A 21,029-nucleotide genomic window follows, 5' to 3' on the forward strand; every position below is an offset into this window, starting at 1 on the left:
CATTTATATTATGATTTAAAAGTCTAACCAAGCTTCTCCTCCATCAGTAATGAAAATAAAGAGACAGGAAGAGAATAACAACAGAAGGGATAAGAAAGAGAAGCAGCTGGAAGAAATAAGCAGGAAGCCCCAGAATGGAAACTCGCTTGGCAGGATCTGTGGAAAATAGACCCATATCCATAAAGCTGAACTGTATAAAATACTCCTTTACCAAATAAAGTTTTAAATAATGCATATAATTAACCTTTGCTATTACCTATTCTGCTCAAGTAAAGAAAAAAACTTGGCCTTTGATAGTTTAGAGAACAGTCCGAATAAAAAGGGTCAATTGAAATTGATTTCTTCCTGTGTGGTGCACTTGGTGTCTTCAGATTTCGCACATGGAGACTGTCACACTAAAACTCTCCTTGTTGGAAAGAGTACCTGTAGCTTATGAAAGTCTCATCAGGACCATGATGTGTCAGGAGTGGGAATGGGTAGTGGGAAGTACAGGAAACAAAGTCAGTAATATTTCATTAAAATAAAAGAAAAACAAACCAAGAACTGGTGTGTTGTTAAACCAACAAAAAACGGGCCACGAAAAGTACCCTTCACAATTGCTCCTAAGATACTCATAGAGACAGTTGTCCCAGACAAATCCACGCTACTTAAAAAATTAACTTGCAGTTAATGTACATGTACACATGATGTACAAGTGCATCGCACAGCAGAGGCAGCTGCTTCACAAATTCTTAATGACACATTACAATGAGATAATAATAATGAATATTTTTTCCTGTAGGCAAAAAAATTAAGAAATTGTAAACCAGATAATTTATGTGAACTGCTTTTGATGCATTTTTTTGTTGCTTTTAATAAATGCCTTGAACACACTTAATTATTGTGGTAGTGCACTGGAAGAGATTGAATTGGTGAACTGCCTCAGTTTCTTCATCTTGAAAGTCAGGATAATGCTGAACCATTTTGCAATAATTATGTACTATTTTTTAAAAAGCTGAACAAAAAATGTGTATCACTTGGTGCTAAAAATGCAGCAGCCAATATACATGTTACATTGGTCAGCATCAGAGGTACAGCAGCCTAACTCACCATGCATAAAGTTACCCCAAAATTAATAAAGGCAGAAATGGACGATTTTGTCACACAGTCAGCTATCTAACTGCAAGTCTTGGTGACAAAACAAAGATAAAGAACTATAAATGATTCTTAAGGGAAAGCATTTTTTTAGGCAGCATTGCAAATACAGGTATCTGGATTTGACATAGCTGTCCACTAAAAACTGCTGAAATTGAAGATGAAATCAAGCATGATCTGGAACACTGGAAGGTAAAGCAAATGGAGCCATTTTGGGTCCTTCTGCAAGAAGGAAAGTAGAGGATAAAATCTTGAGTGATACTTCTCCTGAGCTTCCTCGCTAATTCTCGTTAGCATGAATGAGTCATATTGATTTTGCTTTTCAATTTTAAAATATTACATTCATTAGAGAATCACAGGTCACCTTGCCTGTTTAGATGGATGCTATTGCATTTATTTACTGCCATTAGACATTAAGACTACAGTTATTAAAAAGGACTACAAAGACTTAACATTTTATTCTTGAACCACTAGTGTTCCTGTAAATACTTAGGATCATAGAATGGTTTGGGTTGGAAGTTACATTAAACATCACCCAGTTCCAACTCCCCTGCCATGGCAGGGACACCTCACACTAGATCAGGCTGCTCAAGGCCTCATCCAACCTGGCCTTGAACACTTCAAGGGATGGGGCTTCCACAACTTCCCTGGGAAACCCGTGCCAGCTTCTCGCCACCCTCATTGTGAAGAAATTCATAGAACAGAATAGAACCATGTCCCTGAGCACCTCATTCTTCCTTGTGACTAGTCTAAATCTTCCCCTCTCCAATTTATAGCCATTGCCCCAATTCCTTCCACCACAAGCCTTTGTGAACAGTCCCTCCCCAGCTTTCTTGTAGCCCCTTTGGGCACTGGAAGGTCACTGTAAGGTCTTCTCAGAGCCTTCTCTTCTCCTGGCTAAACGAGCCGAACTTTCTCAGCCTGTCTTCTTATGGGAGGTGCTCCAGCCCTCTGATCATCATTTTAGCCCTTCTCTGGACCCGTTCCAACAGTTCTATATCCTTCTTATGCTGAGGATTCCAGGATTGGACACAGTACTCCGGAGGAGTTCTCACAAGAGTGGAACAGAGGGACAGAATCACCACCCTCGACCTGCTGGTCACATTTCTTTTGATGCAGCCCAGGATGCGGTTGGTCTTCTGGGCTGTGAGTATCCATTGCCGGCTCATGTCAAGCTTCTCATCAATCAGCACTCTGCAGGGTTGCTCTCAATCTCATCATTCCCCATCCTGTATTGAAACCACAGATCATAATTATTATTCATTATTGTTTTAAATCCAGAAGCACAAAAGCTGGAAGAATGAAATATCTAAATGTGTAGAAGTATCAAAAGAAAGCAACAAACAATAAAAGACAAATGATACTGAAATATTAGCTGAGTTACAAACTTGAAAATAGTGTGTTCTATTTTCTTTACATATAATACAAAGCTGTTTCATCATCTCTCCATTAACGTTTCCCATATCTTAGCTACAGTCTATATATGTTGATATGGGACTGTGTTCTGTGCGTTATGGCTGGATATATATTTCTCAAAAGTTAATCCACTTTGAAATTTATTAAGCAGTGAAACTAAAATTCTATCAACCTTAATGGGATTTCCATGAGGGAGTTTACACTTAATATGGATGAAACTGATGCTTAAAACTGTTGCCAGGAAAAAAAAAAAGACAGGCTTAGTGTAGTTAAGGCAAAGCCATCACAATTTCTATTTATGTAGTCCTTCACAAGGGTAATCCTCTGTGTATTAAGGACAGAAGAAAAAGCCAAAGACTGGTTGGTGTTTAAGCTTCCCAGATGACAAGTGAGATAATTGCATTTGCCAATACAGGGTGGTCTTATTGATGTGGCACTAATAAGCATTGGTAGGAGGATGGGAAGGCATTATCTCTGGTTTTCTTATGGGTCATGAAAGTGCTATTGCTCACATTTTCTTCTGTATAATGCTGTACAATAACACTTGTTGGAATATGTTTCCTGTAATGCAACAGACATGTAATATAATGAATACAAATTTACGTTGTTCCAGTACCAGCCATTCCTCACAATCAAACTAAAGGAAAACTCACATTTTTGTCAAGAGGTTTCCAAGGCAAAATTAATTGTGGACTCTAAATCATCTAGTTAACACATAGGAGATATTTGACTTCATTTAGAAAGGCTGAATAAGCTTTGAGTATGTGATCCTAAATTGACTTTTCCAAGAAGAAATTTATTGGATGCAAGGGACCAAAATGTAAGATTGCTGAAGAGCTGAGATTTCTATGGGAGAGGATCAGAGGTCCTGAGTATCATTCAAAGGGGACCACTTAATGGTGGATACGTCAGAGTGAAGGGCACAGAAAAACGCAGGGACTCTGGGGCTCGATGTCTCACCTGTGCCAGGAAGGAATAGCATTTGTAGCAGACCCTGCTGCAGGAGTGACAGCAGAAGCTGGAGACCATTTTGCCTCCTGCAGGTACAAGTGTAGGAGTCTGGGCTTTCAAGCTCTGTGGGACAACATACAGGAGCTGCAACAAGCAGTTACTCTTCTGAGGATGGCCACATTAAGAAGTTGTCTTTGAAGGTGTTTCCTGGGTTTCAAAGTGGCATGTCAGCCATATTTTGGGTACTCAGGTGTTAGAAAGGTTGAATTATTTGTCCTGACACTTTGTCCTAGGAGTATGTTTCACTCCAAGCAAGCAATGTTACTCAGGTGGTATCTTGCTGTAGCTGCTTTGTATACCAGTCACAATGAAAACATTTGTAACATTATGGTCCAGTCTTCTGCAGAATAAAATCAAATAAAAGCCCTTAGAACATTCATGAAGAAATTAGAGAAAGAAAATCTTGTGTTAATTACTAGAAATTTCTCAGCCTTCACAAGGTTCCTAATTTGGATTCCCTGATGTAAAAATAGCAGCCTGAAACAAAACTACCGAAAAATGCCGTAGCACAAACAAATTGGTACTTTTAGAATAAACCACATTGTAAAAACACTTGGATATACTGATGTTTATATGGAGTCTGAAATGATGAAAAATAATTACTTCCTTTCTTATGCTATTTTTCATTCATTAGAAATTCAGTATTCAGAAAATAAAGACATTTTCATCCTCTTAGCTTCTTTGCCCTCCTTCGACAATACAACCCTGATACCCTATCACTAACATAAAGCTTTCTAATAGGGATTTGCAGCTAGAAGTTTGGTTTGTTATTCCGTTCATGTCAATCTGCCCAGAAGTTTTCTGAAGACAACCATTTAACATCAACGAAGTTGAGTTCCTCTCTGTCTGACATGATCGTCTGTGTCTACATTCTTCATTGGCTAAGAAAAAATATCCAAAAATATGAAAATCAAATTAGACAGTTCAGAGATGTTAATGGTAACTATCTTCTGAACATGGAGACAATTTGATTTTGGTCTTACAGTAAGGTTTTTCATACATCGTATCAGAGCCAGGCTACATACTTTGAATCTAAGCCTGGATCTTTTCTCTCCATGCAAGCAGAGTTCATTTACAAGGGCATTTACATTTGATGATATAATTTACATTTTATCACATAATTGCAGTGATAGAAGCATGACAGAAAGTGATTTATTTTTACATGTGTGTGCCAGGTATGTTGAAATTGTGATTGATTTTAGTCATAGTAAGTGTTCTCCCAGTAAAAATGAACAGGAAGCACAGTGACCCCTGAATCCTTCTAATAAAATGCCTGAGGCTGGACAGTCAGGTACCTAAATCTTCATTTGAAAAACCACTCAATATAGCATGAAATAGATGAGATTTTTTTTTCATAGCCCACGAAATTTAATGGAACCTTTTTCTGACATCCAAAACCCTAGGATCAAGGATTATATCTGTAAGCAGAAGCCTGTTAGACCAGTGGATGCACGTGTTAGCTACAGACAACAAAAAAGAGGCAAGGCTAGGCATGAACCCACTAATGGTTTTGGTACTGGCTGACAATGCAGAACATACCACCTTCTCATCAAAGTTGTTGATCACGTGGGCAGACAAAATGCCTGCGTAGTGGGTGATGTCCCCATTCACTCGCTGCTCTACCTAGTCCCATGTTGGATGTGAACAGCAAGTAGTTTCCTACAGTGGCTGCAGACTGACATCAGGAGTTAGAAACAGCGTCTACATGCATATCTGGTTCAGAAAAGAAGATTAGGCATCCCACAGACCTTTCTCTTGAACCCTCTAACAAGCAGGGTGAGAAAACTGTACCATTCCTATGAACATTTATGCCATACTCCCTCTGAGTGCACTAAACTTCACACCAAGATCATTGAAAAAAATACTGCGTTGCTCATCTTGTATTTCCATCTTTTGCAGTGATCTTGGGGGATATTTTAGATTCAAATACTATCAGTCTTGAATTAAGAAGGATAAAAAGCAAGCAGTACATTGCTGCATTTTTTCAGCAGCCTTTATGTTGTTTTCACCTTGTGAATGTTCTTGAAGGGAAATATATCACAAGAAATGACATATCTGAAAGGAAAAAGTAGTTATACTGAGTTCTCTCTCCCTTCCTACTCATATACCTGCCTTTATTCTTTCTGCAAAATATCCACATGTCTGATGGGCCACATGAGAAAGGATAGAGAGAAATATTGAACAAGAAAAAAATTAGAAAAGGTTTATTTCCCTTAAAAAAACTGTGGCTAATGGAGAACAGGCACCATAATTCTTTCCTAATATTCTAAAACCTTTACCATCTCCAATTATATTCAATGAGAACACAGCCAATGCATCTGTATTTCCTTGCTAATTTATCATGCTACCAGACGTTCCGGTAACCAGCTTCCCCAAATGTCAAGATCAGGCGTAAGTTTGGATCAAAATATATCCAGTCATAATCCATGCTGCTAAACACCACATATCAGGAAATGGATGTGCAAATTTAGTAAATTCAGAAGATCAGTAATCTTGACAAGCATGTACAGGATATACGTAGGCTGGATATCCAAGTTTATTTTCTGCTTTACTCCCAGTTTCACCAGTCATGTTTATGTGTGCGTATGTCCACATATCTACACATACATATATGCACACAAGTATACATATACAATCTTTTCTTCTCAAGTTTTACCTATACTACCTTTGAATATACAATTAAATTATTAAAGAATTCACTGTGTTATTTAAAATGCTACTTACAAGTTTTTATATATTTCATTATATCCCTTTTAAAACAATTTGATGATATTATTTTTACACAGCATTGCTATTGATTTCAGTTGGATATTCAGCCTTAATGGAATTAATATTTAACAGATTTCTGCAATCTGTCCAAGACCACTTGCTAAAGAACAATATTATTTCTACTGCTGCATTTGAAGAAAGAATTCTTTGTACTCTGAGAAATTGAGAAAATTAGGATTTCCCAACTGAATATTAGATCATATCCTCATATGATGTTCTTGAAACACGCAGATACCCACACATCTGGAAAACTGTTGCTATAAAATCTCTTTCATGCAAGTAATCCTTACTCAGCCTTTAGTCAAATTCCAGCACTTCAACAAAGCTTATGATTTTCTGAAAAGTCAACATTTTCTTTCAGAGAAAGTGACCAGGAAGTCAGGTGATGAAATAGAAATGCTGAAATAAAAATGCTGAATCAAGATTTTAAGAGATAATGCATACTACTGAATTAAATCCCTTTGCATTTTTTTCCCAACTTGCTAAGATGCATTTTTCAATATTTTTTTATCTGACAGTAAAAACTCCTTATCACTTAAAAGTCAGTACGAAGTTAACAACAAACACATCTTTTGTCCTATAAAGATTTACTGGTTTATCAATGGGTCAGTCCTGGGAAAATAACATTTGAGTCTTCTTCAGTTCTGTCAGAAATAACGGACCTATGCAATTAAAAATAAATGAAAATATTTTAAGCTTTTGGGGCTTCCAAATTTTAGTTATCTGTATTTTCAGCTCTCATGGATACAAAAAATGATCTAGAATGATTCTGCTCTAAGAAGCCAAAAAGGTTAAGCACTATGATCTGTATATTCCTGACATCAGACATCCAATGACAGTGAACAGGAAACTTCTGTGCAAACTGCAGAGACTTGTGGCAATTAATTCTCTTTCCTGATCTTCACAGGGCAAGCAAAGAAATGGTAGCACAGAATAAAGCCTCCTTTTTTTATAGGGCTATTATTACTACATGATGGAAAGTTGTCGTCAGAATTTCTATGATGGTTATAAGCTGTGCATGGATGTAATGCAACCAACCAAAAATATGTTAGACTGATCTTCCTTGTTAAAGCACAGCAACCCTCTCCTCTTGACACACTCTGTTTATTTGAGCTGACCTCAAATAACATTCCATTTATGGTCTGTATTTAGCCCTGTAAATAGAGTAATTAAAATAATTTCTATTAAAAATCTGTACAGAAATTAGGATCCTTCCCTATTAGCACGAAAAACAGAAGGTAATATTATTTGAGGAAAGGGGGCAGTCACTGGAAATGCAAACTGGATGATTACTCAGGTACCCACTTCCATGAGTAGTTGTATTTTTCCTTTCTGTCGTGCCTCAATATTTGTCGTATCCTGGGCACGTTTTCCAACCCTCAAAAAGCAGACTGAGAGAAGACACTGAGTTTTTCCACTCATTCTTTTTGAGGAAGCCTCCTGAAACCTTTACTTCATCCTCACCAAAGTCACAGCTGGGAGCTTACTTCTTTCAGGAACATCACAATATTTTGAAGCCTTTCTTTTTTGATTTTCTTGTCAATTCACAGAATTACAGAATGGTCGAGATTGGAAAGGACCTCTGCAGGTCAACTTGTCCAGTCCTCCTGCTCAAGCAGGGCCGCCTACAGCAGGTTGCCTAGAACCACATCCAGATGACTTTTGAATATCTCTGAGCATGCAGACTCACAGCCTCTCAAGGAAGCCTGTGCCAGTGCTCAGTCATCCTCATAGCAGAGTGTTTCCAACTGTTCGAATAGAACCTGCTACATTTCAGCTTGTCCCCATTGCCTCTTATTCTATTACCTTCCCAGGAATCAAGGTACAGCTGCCCAGCACGTTGTTTCCCGGGTCCTCTCTCCTGCTCGTTTTGAAAACAGGAGTAGAATGACATTTGCTTTCCTCCAGCCCTCAGGAACCTCTTCCACTTGTCATGCTCATTTGAAGATAACTGAGAGTGGTCTTGCAATTATATCAGACACTCCCTCAGCGCATGTGGGTGTACCCCATCAGAGCTCATGTACTGTCGTATGCCCAGTTTCCCTGCTCCTCTTCTACCAAGGGTACATCTTGCTTGCTCCAGGGTCTCCCTCTGATAATCAGGGCTCGCCTTGCTTGTAAGACTGAGGGTAAGAACTTGTTCAGTACATCAGCTTTTTCCATGTCTTGTGCCACCACATCTTCCCCATTCAGCAGAGGGTTCATGTTTTCCCTGGCCTTCCTTTTGCTACTTCAGTACTTGCAGAAGCCCTTCATGTTGTCTTTGACATACCTCACCAGATCCAGTGCCAGGTGGCTTTTGACTTTCCTCACTGTGTCCCTGAATACGCAGGTAGCATCTCTGTATTTCTGCCAGGTTACCTGCCCCTACTTCTACTTTTTCTACATTTCCTTTATTGTATTTGATTTTTGCCAGAAGCTCCTTGCTTATCCATGCAGGCCTCCTGGCACTTTTCCTTGACTTTCTGCACTTTATGATGGACGAGTGGTCCACTGAGCTTGGAGGAGGTGATTGTTTAATATCATAGTTCCCTATCCCATAGGACTCTTTCAAGCACTTCCCTGGAGGGACTAAAATCTGCTCTTTTGAAGTTCAGAATTGTGATTTTTTTTTTTTGCCCTGCTCCCTCCTCTTCTCCAGTCCCTAACCACCACCATTTCTTCATAACTGCAATCAAGGCCACCTTTGACCTTCACATCCCCAGTAAGCCCTTCCTTGTTTGTTCGTATGAGGTCCTGCAGACCACCTACCCTCATAGGTTTCTCTGTCACTTTTGTCAAGAAGTTCTCATCAATGGTCTCCCAGAATTTCCCTTTGCCTTGCTGTGTTGTCCCTCCAGTAGGCATTGGAGTAGTTAAAATCTCCCATGAGGACGAAGGTCAGTGAACACAAGGCTACTTCTAGCTTTCTGTGGAAGGCGTCATCTACTTCTTCTTCTTGATGAGGCAACTTATAGCAGAAATCCTCTACAATATCTCCTAACCCTATACATCCTGTTGGCTCGTCAACCATCCCCGGGTAGAACTCCATGCACTCCAGATGCTCTCTCACATAAAAAGCCCATCCTTCCTAAAGAGCCTGTATCTCTGCACTCCAGCCATGCAAGCCATTCAACCACATCTCCATCAGCCCAACAAGGTCACAGCCCTGCACCTGCATACAGATCTCTGTCATGCTCATTCCCCACAGTGTATGTGTTAGTGTACAGATACTTCTTCCCATAGTGATGCCTCGCAGCCACTTACTTGTTTACATGCAAATGTTTAAGATGACTCTGCTGAACCCCTGTTTTGTTAATTATATGTTTCCTTTGTTCACATCACCACAGGTCCTTGAAGAAGACCCAAGCAGCACAGTACAGCCTTGTCTTTTAGCTTCTCTAGTTCTTTTTTAATACGGGCCCTGAGCAAAAAGCCTCAAAGCCTCAAGTAAGAACATTGCCAAACTGCTTCCAAGGCTCACCCAAAAGGTCTGCTTTCCTACCACATTTCAGAGCTCTACCCTGTTCACAGTAGTCACTGAGTTTTTGCAATATAAACTCCTAATGCCCATATGTGGCAAGCATTTGCTGTTTACATAGCCATTAGCCAATCTTCCAGAAGATTTCTTTCTTGCATGCCATTTTCTTATTCGGGTTACAAGTGCAAAAAACAGAGGCCTGCGGTAATATGTTTTAACAGGCAAAAACTCAAACATGAAGTCACAGCCACATTTTTTTTTCAGATGTGCTTTTCAGAATAGTCTTAGAGCAACAGAAAAAAAAAGCAATTTTTTCCCTTCTTTTATGCTAAGATTTACTTTAGAAGATCTTTTCTTTGGGCTGATAAAAAGATCTTCTCTTTGGGCTGATATCTACATTGAAAGCCAGATTTAATAAGGAATTACATTGCTTAAAACTGCTTTGCAGAGCTTTGATTGATTGATTTAGCCTTCCCCAAGTCATATGACAAATGAATGAGTAAAGGATGAATAGTGTCTCTATTTGGTCTCTGTGGTGATTGAACCAGCCTTGGCAAAACTGCTTTTTAAGATCAGTGTAAAAAAAAAGGTAAGGGCCTATCACAAACTACTGTATTAAAGGAACATGCAAATCTTTCCTTGTTCCACATTCTCCTTAGCCTTTCACTACAATTATTAAAAAATTAGAGAGCATTAATAGAAACTAAATAAAGCACTCTGTAAAGACGAATTCCAGAGATGCAAAATTCAAATCCCAAATAGAGAGTATGCAATTAGGTTCTTAAATAATTCTTATCGCATTTTACGCTAATATCAACATTTCCAAAAAAAAATAGAAAACTGCAGTATTCCCAGAGACACTCCATTGGAACAACATACTAAGGCTCAGAGAAGGAATGTTGGTGAATTTTTATATTTTGATGTTATGCACAAATAACCTTTATCTCCAGTTACAATAGTAAAAATCTTTTTGTACTCCAAAAGGAATTCATAACACTTACATGGTAATATTGAGAAAAAATTGTAGGCTTTTTTTCTGAACCAATGCAACAGCAAAAATGAGACTTTTCTGCTTAGAAAGAACACAAATTAGCCCAAACTTTTACTTAATAGGCAATAGGGCTTTTCAAGTAAGTATGCAGCAATGAGCATTAGTCTCTCCTCATTGCTTTTTAAAAGCTTTATATCTATTCAGGTCCCATGGCCTTACAGATTTTAATGGCCTTAATGAAGAAAAAGAGCATTGTTATCCTATTTGACTCAAGGAGATCTCTGTTCAGAATGATAACGTTGCCATTCACAATGCTATTGTTAGAGTTTTGTCATCCTTTCTATTTTAAATCTTGGTGTTTAGGAGTTTTTAACTTGCCAGTAGCCTACCTTCTCAGGCCTCTCAAATAAATTTGGTCAATCGATTGGTCAGTCAGTCCATCTGTCTCTCTATTATCTATGCATGTAATCTACATTTCTGCAGTATACACTGCCAAATGACAGAATCATCCATTTGCTGAATTATTCACAATATCACTTTATGCAGCTCAAAGTCATTGTTATTCTAAAAACTGGGGTCTGGCAAATCATCTACCCACCATATAGTCAAACTGCCTTGGACTTCCTAGTGGTAAAAATAATCTTATTGAATATTTGTAGGTCTGAGGTCTACATATTTGCTCATTATGTGTCATGGTTCTTTGCATGTACTAAATTTCCAAGACCGTTCTCACCCAGAATGGGTATAAAAAATGTTATCTTGAATTCAATGGCCATTTTTTTCTTTGATTGAGTGTCTTATAATATAAGTAATTTTTCAAAAGCATATTCTGTATTGGAGATGATTACATACCAGAACAAGTTCATGAAAATCCTGATTACATTTTGTAAAGCTGCAAATGTACAAATAGTTAAATCCTTGTAATTCAAATTGTGATGTCACATCAAGGAAGGCGAAGAGAGTACACCTTTTTTTGCTATGTGAAAAAAAAGAATGAAAGCCATTGCATTTTAGGAGGAAATGTAGGGTCTGTGGATCCCTAAACCGTGCAAGTATTTTTTTCTCATAGATCATCTTGGTTATCACTCATTTCCTTTTGAAAATGGTCTTCTGGGGAGTCCCAGGAGACTGAAGCTTTGGCACACCATCTGTACCAGGTCTGTGCACAATCTTCATGGCCATAAATATTCTATAGAATCATAGAATCATAGAATTATCAGGTTAGAAGAGACCCACCAGATCATCGAGTCCAACCACTCTTATCAAACACTAAACCATGCCTCTTAGCACCTCGTCCACCCGTGCCTTAAACACCTCCAGGGAAGGTGAATCAACCACCTCCCTGGGTAGCCTCTGCCAGTGCCCAATGACCCTTTCTGTGAAGAATTTTTTCCTAATGTCCAGCCTAAATCTTCCCTGGCGGAGCCTGAGGACATTCCCTCTTGTCCTGTCCCCTGTCACTTGGGAGAAGAGGCCAGCACCCTCCTCTCTACAACCTCCTTTCAGGTAGTTATAGAGTAGTTATCTACCTCTTTTAATATTTGAACTGCTTTGGCCTTAAAGATAGTGGTTCTTATGTGGCTGTGAATGTCTGATTAGCATCCTTGAAGAGCATCAGCACATCTATAATACAGCTCAGCTCTCACACTTTGAACATCCTACATTCCCACAGGATTTTCTTTACCTAACCCAGACAGCCCATCTACCTTGCCTGTGGTTGAAATGTGAAGAATTTTTCTTTTATAAATCTGATAGCTACACTTTTGCACCTATGTGTTAATGGTGCTAGAACAACTGCCTCAGAATTAAAGCTCCTGGACTTCCATGTGCTTTATTGGTAAACCTAAAATAGATTTTCTGCTTTCTGAGTGGGCTGTGTTCCAAACCAGGAACTGACTGTAAACTGGAGTTAGATGCCATCTCAGCATGATATCAAATATTCACTTTAGGGTACATAGTTTGCAATAAACATATACGAAGAACTAGCTGGAACAGGAATGAAAGCTGGGTACTAGCTGAGCATCATAAGCAATGCAGCTTTCAGAGAACAAATTATTATATCTAGAAGAAAATATTGCTTTCTAAATGCTGGACCAAATGCTGGGGAAAATTGGAAGGCGAGAGGAACAACAGATGGTTCTCTCTCAGACCAGGGAAAACTGAAGGGAGACAGTAGGATTGAGAGCAAGTGGAAAAATCTAATATTTGAACTCCTCTTCCCTTGTCTTTCTCTTCTCTCAGAAGAACTAAATAATGCAAGTTTAGAATAACTAGTACAGCTACAGAAATCATGAAAAGAGTACCAGAACCTGGAGAATAAACTTTCAGTCCATGAGCACTGTGTTTACAGAGTCATACTTGATCCACCCAAAAAGCTCAGTAAGTGAAAATTGGTTTCTGGAAGAAAAGAATTACTTACCTGTTTAGGGTTATATCCTGGCTGTGGAGCTGACATCAGATGTCAGATTAGATATAGACTTCTGTACTCTCCTTCATGTAAGAGATGCTTACAATGGAGATTTAAATAATCTCTTCTTACCTGAAAAATATTTTTAATGTTAAATAAAAAATATACCAGCTATTTTATGAAATAAGATTTCTATATGCATAGCTGTATCAGTTACGTGTATCTATGAGGGTAGCTCACTTGATTTTCTAATCAGAAAGGTATTTAAACATGATCACTAGCTCTGAACAGTAATCACTTTAAGATCATCATTGTAGAAGTGAAAGTTTCCCATCTACTAGCTGGCAGTACAGTCAGAATATGCTTTGAGCTGACTAGATGTATTATCACCTGTCAGCTATTTAGAGCTCCTGTAAGTTAGAAGAAAGACCCACACTGAGTCAGGGAAAACTGCATCTGCTTCCAGACATCAAATTGACATTTCCTGGAAAGAAAACACCCCACCTGTTCATTAGAGCATTTGAAGCTGCCAAAAGGGCAAGTAGACATTATTTTCAGGATAATCAACTGAAAAGAGATTAGTGAATATTAAAACTTCACCACTACATTATTAACTCCAGTACGTTTCTCAGGATTGGAAGTATTTGTATTAAATGTGGCACCTGCTGGAGACTATTCAAGGGAACAAATCAGACACAGGAATAAGGCCAGTAACAATGATTCTGGCTTGGGGGGAGAGGGGAGGATGCCCTAAAATAAATGGATTCCCATTTTCCTAGTACTTTGACTGGAAACTGTCTTTGCAGTGATGCTTAGCACTTTCTTATAACTTGGCCAGCATTTTATTCATCTATGAGTCTATTAATCCCAGAATCTGCTCTTCTGTGATGTAACGATGAAAATAACTGCAGGTATGCAGCTTTTTATGTCTCTATGGATAATTTCTTATATTCACTAGCCAGTATTGAAATATCATCAGGAACTCAAACAATCGGATCACTGAAATCATTGGGTCAGATTTCTTAATTTGAATTGTATTTTCTGAAATGTCTTTCCTGCTGATAAAGGAAGGAGTCTGCTAAGCAACATATTCAGCATTTCGTCGTGTGAATAAAGCCCTGAGAGTAGTTAGAAATACAATAAAAGTGGAATGCCTGTGCCATAGAAGATATTCAGTTGTCTGATTCCTATTATATTAAAAATTTCCATTGTCATCAAGTGAAATAGATGTAAGCAACATTTTGCCCATAGTATCCAAAGAAAATGCAAGCAGGCATTTTAGTAGGATCACCAACCTTGTAGCTGGTATGCAAAGATTTTGCAAATTTTTTTAACAATTTGATTTTTAAACATTATAGAAAAACAACCTAAACATATTTGTGAAAACGCTAATCAGATCATGCAAATTGAATTAAAATAGGTGTATGGTAATAAACAGTAAATATTAATATGTTTCAAGAGCCAAGAAAGTAGGATTTAAAGATATATAATTTCATGAAATATAACTAACTTTTAGGGTTATAGAAAGAAATCTTGCCAATGGATTTCACATTCTAAGGACTTCAAGCATGAATCACAGATTTGACGGTACCAAATTTCTTGGTACACAAAGAGCTATATTTGTGTTTGGTTAATTGAACAGTGTTTTCTAAAGTAAAAACCTCTTTAGTATAATTCCTTTCTCCCCAGGCAGCCGCTGCATATTTGCTATATATACCATACAGTAATTTCTGTGAAGTAATTATGCCCTCTGAGGTCAAGGCTTTGTTGAAACCATTACAGTCAGACCTGAAGGCCTTTTAAAATCTGCTCCAAATTTTCTGCTGCTATCTACCCTGAACTGAGAAATCAGTTGATTTACTGATTGCATATCTATGACAGTAAGTGCAAAAGATGATAACTAAAAATTTTCCTTTTGTATGAAATGTTTTAATGTAAGGACTGAAAGAAAACATGGTGTTCCTACTCTACCAGTTCTTCATAAAGAACTGCATGCATTTTACTATTTGATATAAATCATAAAATCATCATTCTAGGGAACTTTCAAATGGTAGGCAAGAACTATAACAAACTTCACATATTTTGCTAGTATTTCTAATGAATGGACTGGCAACATAGTTAATAAGTGGCATAATTTCATTATTTTTCCTGTTCAGGAGATAACTTTAATTCTATATTCTTGTAACTAAATTTAGAAGCATTTAGATTAAACTAAATTTCCAGCATTTCAGTCAATTTGCAAGTAAAAATGATTTTAACTCTTTTTTTTTTTAATAGCACACATTTCTGCATGTAACTATTGGGACAAAAATTACCTCCAGAGTATTTGCAGATTAGGACAAATATATCTTGTTCTGCCATGAATTCCTCAACAATATTTCTTAGAATTTTAAATCCTTAATTAAAGGGCAGAATTCAAGCTAGGTTTACACTGGAATTGTTTATGATGTCTTTGTAAGATCCTTGCCAATCTTTAAGATACCTTGTTTTTATAAACTCTCTAACGAAGGGTAATTTGACTCTGGATGTCAATTAGGATTCATATTCTTGGCCCACTAGGTTGATAAGTGACTTCATTTAATCATATAATTGCAAATTATATACTTATGTATATCTCTTTATGATATTATTTGATCATCATTCTTAAGAAAGAATTATATCTTGCTCATGATAAGCAGTAAATGACAAACCAGTAATTAACAGCAGTTAAGAACAGACAAATATTTTTGGCTGTTATCTCTGATATTTTTAAAATTTGTCCTGGTTCCCAAAGAAATAATCTTCAGTTAAGTAGAAGTTTAAAAAAGTGACAGCTTGATAAAATTTTTCTCTTTTATTTTGAAGGGTTTGAAATTTGTATTTCAAATATACTGAAAGGGATTTTTAAACAAAAGAATATCACTGAAAAATACTGACATCTTTCACTCAGAAGATAAAAAAAAAGGAAGCCAACTATTTCAGTCAAAAATAAAAATATTAAAAAATCAGTAGCTATACTCTCCTTAAAAAATTAATGCGATAAAATAAATAATTATATATGTGTAATTTTCACGTTACATATTTCTAGATAAATGGATGTAAGTATTCAATCTATGGACAATTCTGTATTTCTCATTATTAAAATCTTTTGTAAAGCTTGTTCTTAGCTGATGCAATGTTTTGTGTTTATTTTAAAAAACTGAAAAAGAAACACTACAAGTTGTGATGAATTATGCTTTACTTTTAGGAAATATCAGTTTAGTCTAGTAGAGATAGAACTAGAAATGATCCTCAGTTTGCATTTCTAGGATTCTAGATAACCCTAGAACACTTCAAAATGGTTGAGACTTTACGCTGTAAATACACACCCAGCATAATTTGAGCACTTCATGGTATTTTTCTACAATTCTACAATGGGCGTGTTTCTGCATGTTTTGAGCAAACTTCCAGATGAACAGGCTTGAGTAATGCCAAACCTTTTTGAAAGTCAGTATGAAGTATCCATGCTCCATTACTTGTGTTGCAGTGGACTCAGTTAATCAAATCAGGACACAAAAATAGAACTGTGAGATTTAATTGACCACTCACAAATATGCATACAGGTCAGATTTCAAACTCTGACTTTGCAATGTGACAAATGAAGTTTTAGACAACTGTAGCCACTCCAAGAACCTTTTAAACACAAAATTAGACAAGTGTTGATGTTTCTCAAATTATAGGATATTTAATTGCTAAATTATTACCGACCCAAGTCCCACATTCACATAATCCTGTAAAAACAGGACTGGAAGGGACATGACATCGCCTTTTTGTCTTCTTATAAGAGAAAGTTTTCACTTTCCATGAAATAAAAATCTTCCTTTTCAAGCAGACAAGTTGTCTTTTCCAATATTTTAAAATTACTTGCAGACAGAATTTAACTTCAGATTCCTTTGATATCAAACACATCTCAGGAAGCTAATGTGTGTTCTAATGTAAAATGCCACTTAGTCAAAGAGCCACACTTCTCACCTTAAGTGAGACACTAAGATGTCATTGCATTATCTACAACTTCTACAAACCCTTGTGTGGATGTGCAGCTTTTCTGTCCCGCTGCATATGCTGCAAACATTTAGAAAATAAAGGCCTTGAAGTATAGAGCTTAAGCTTTCATTTGTGAGTCCAAATGCTGCATTCCAGTACGCTTTCTAGAAATAGCTTTACAATCCCCCAAACTATAGCAAACCATACTGCCAGACTAAGACAGAGAAAGAAGCAGCTTTGCAAAAATGCAAAGGAAAAAATATAAACATACAGTAGATATTGCTAGCCTAGCCCACCGGGCATATATTGTTGGTCACAGCATGGATCTGACACTGTGGAGTATATTTACAGCATGTGGTATGCAGAACTATACATATAAACAATGGTGAGAACAGTATAATTTTCTTCTGTGAAATGCATTGAAAATTGACCCTGTTGGGATATACAGTGGGAATTGGATTGTTGTGGAAATTCTACTCGTTTGTGTGCTTTTTAAGTGATCAAAAGTGTCTTTGAGTCATAACAGTCAAAGATGGCAAAGACCACATTTTTCTCTAATTCTGGTCTTCACGACATCTTGCAGAGATTAATGCTTGAAAGATATTATTAGAACTTTTTATTCCTTTATCCCAAAGTGACACCATATGAAAAGCTTACTATGATACCTCTTCAATATCTTCTTTTTATTTTCAAAGCTATACCATGTAAATTAAACTGGGAAAATCACATCAAAGCTGAAAGAAAGAGCTAATATCCACTACATACAGACATTTAAACATCTTCCATATCCTCTCTGGCTCAGACAGTAGAATGATCACACTTCCCCTTGAAGTATGAGTCCTTCAGCCTTCCATTTTACATTGCTTCCTCTTTACTTCTTTCTTTCCCCATGGAATTGCTGAGTCCACGTTTAGAAAATTTCTTCTCACATATACAAGAAGAACAAACAATATTACAATTCTTCTAGCCAGTAGGATACAGATCTTTCAGGACCTCCTTATCAGAGTTTAGTCTAGCAGCAAAATGAAAGGTTGATGGAATTGTGCCTGTCATGAGTATCTCCAAGAAACCATCACTGGCAGAGATTCTTTGCACCCATGAGTTAGCTAGGGAAGAGTAAACAGACTGCAGTGGGCATACACCAGCATGCCATAGAGGCAGATTAGGAACTGGTTGAACGTTCACATTCAGAGAGTAGCAGCCAACAGCTCAATGTCCAGATGGACATCTGTGACAAGTAATGTCCCTGAGGGGACAGTACTGGGACCAGTGCTGTTTAATATTTTCATCAATGATATAAACAGCGAGATCGAGTGCAGACTCAGCAAGTTTGCAGATGACAACACGCTAAGTGGTGCAGTTGTCACATCAGAAGGACAGGATTGCATCTAGTGGGATCTGGATGAGCTGGAGAAGTGGGCCTGTGTGAACCTCTTGAAGTTCAATGAGACCAAGAGCAAGGTCCTACACCTGGGTCAGGGAAAACTGCAGTTTCAATACTGGACGAGGAATGATGTGCTTGAGAGAAATCCTGCAGAGAAGGATTTGGGGGTACTGATTGATGAGAAGCTCAACATGAGCCAGCAATGAGCACTCTCAGCCCAGGAGACCAAGCGTACCCTGAGCTGCATCAAAAGAAGCATGGCCAGCACATTGAGGGAGCTGATTCTGCCTATCTACAATGTCCTCATGAGGCCTCACCTGAAGTATTGTGTCCAGTTCTGGAATCCCTAAAATAAGAAGGATACAGAACTGTTGCTATGGGTCCAGAGGAGGGCTAAAAAGATGATCAGAGGGCTAGAGCACCTCTGTTCTGACGACTGGCTGAGAGAGCTGGAGTTGTTCTGCCTGGAGAACAGGAGGCTCCGAGGAGACTTTATAGTGGCCTTCCAGTATCTGAAGGGGGCATACAAGAAAGCTGAGGAGGGACTTTTTAAAAGGGCGTATAGTGAAAGAACAAGAGGGAAGATTTAGATTGGACATTAGGAAGAAATTCTTCACGATGAGGATGGTGAGGCACTGGAACAGTTTGTCCAGGGAAGTTGTTGATGCTCCCTCCCTGGAGGTGTTCAAGGACAGATTGGATGGGACTTTGAGCAGCCTGGTCTAGTGAGAGGTGTCCCCTTAAAGGGCTTTAAGGTCCCTTCCAATGCAAACCAATCTATGATTCTATGGTTCTATCACTACTGAACATTTTCATTGACTTCTAGAGGCTCTGTTAGTAAACATTGGGTTTCTAAATTAGTTTCTCAAGGAAAGTTTTCGCTTCAAAAACCTTTTACAATCTTACTTCTCCGTTGATTTAACCACACTAAACCCATTGCTGCACTATCAATATTGATATCCATGTACTTGCAGCAAACACAGCAACATTATTTTTTTGTTGTATTGCATTTTTGTGGCAGCAAAAAGCTGATAACAAGTCTTATTTTACCACCTTCCCCTATGCTTTGCTCCTTCACCCCCCACCCTCCCCCTGGCTTAGTTCCATACAGGATCAAGACGTTTATAAAAAATTAAGTACAAGATTGGGTCTTTTCTTTAACTACCAAAAGGACATATTGCACAGCAAGCATAATAGAGAAAGGCTAAATTTATGTCATCACTGACATTGTTATACAGCTTAATACTTATTTCAATTTGCTCACACAGCACAATAAAAGTATTGATCAATCATCCATGCTATTATTTAAATAAGGAAGCCATGCCTTCTTTACATAAAAGCACTTCAGAAAGTGAATTTGAAATACTTCCTTGTTTTCAAATATCAAAACTAGGATATATGGAAAGCTTAAAGTTATCACACTGACAAAATACAATGTGAATTAAACCTTGATGTCCTGACTCTTTAATGAATAAAGCAATATGACTACATGAGCAGGCAAACACATCCAGTAGGAAGATGGATTTTGATATAGTCATTTTTCCAAGGGGGAATGAATATTATCTTTCATTTTCTGGTTAAAAAGTGCTGTGAAGATTACTCATCCTTAAAAGAGATGTTAGAATACTACTTACTGGTAACGAGGGACCAATAATTGTTGGCAGAAGTAACATGAAAATATGCCTTATATATTAATGTTATGAAAAAACTATTGTATTTCAAAAAGTTTAAAAGCTTAATTTCTGCTTATTTAAGCACGTGTAGAATTTTTATAGTTAGATTAGAATTCAACGGTACACCGCACCATAATATGTAATTTACATGTATGGTGTAAAAATACACCTACAGGAACTTCAAATTATGAATTAAATACAATTACATATGAAGGATTATTTATCTTGGTGCAGATCTTTACCAAATAGCAAAAGCCCTGCCTGCAGATGAGTTAGGAAATGGATGTTCACTGCCTCACACACTCTGAAACTCAGTGTATCTCAGACGCCACAGAAAGAGACATAGTAAGTAAAAAAGGGCTGTATGAATCTTGAAGTGTTTATGAGTATGGTGGAACATGCAAAAAATTCCAAGGCTATCCAGAGTTAGAATGCTTATTGGAAGAGGAGTCTCTGATCTACAGAAAGCCCTGCTTCAATAGACTAATCTCTTTTCAAGGCAACTACTGCAACTCTCTTGTCAACCAGTTTAATAATGGCTGTAACTCAAGAAGATGCAATACTGTGGTCACTGATCAGAAAAAGCTTGAAATCCATCCAGAGGTAGATCTTACCATATACATCATAATCTCATCTGAAGATCTATTTTCATCTCCTCCACTATTCTTTTCCGTATTATAACCAAAATCTGACAGACCAATATGCTATCAAAGATCTGAGTAAGCATTTTAAATGAAAAGTCATTATCTAGGATATTGACTAGAATGAGGAGAGCATTTAAA

The sequence above is a fragment of the Phaenicophaeus curvirostris genome, chromosome 4 (assembly GCF_032191515.1).
Source record: "Phaenicophaeus curvirostris isolate KB17595 chromosome 4, BPBGC_Pcur_1.0, whole genome shotgun sequence".
Classification (NCBI taxonomy): Eukaryota; Metazoa; Chordata; class Aves; order Cuculiformes; family Cuculidae; genus Phaenicophaeus; species Phaenicophaeus curvirostris.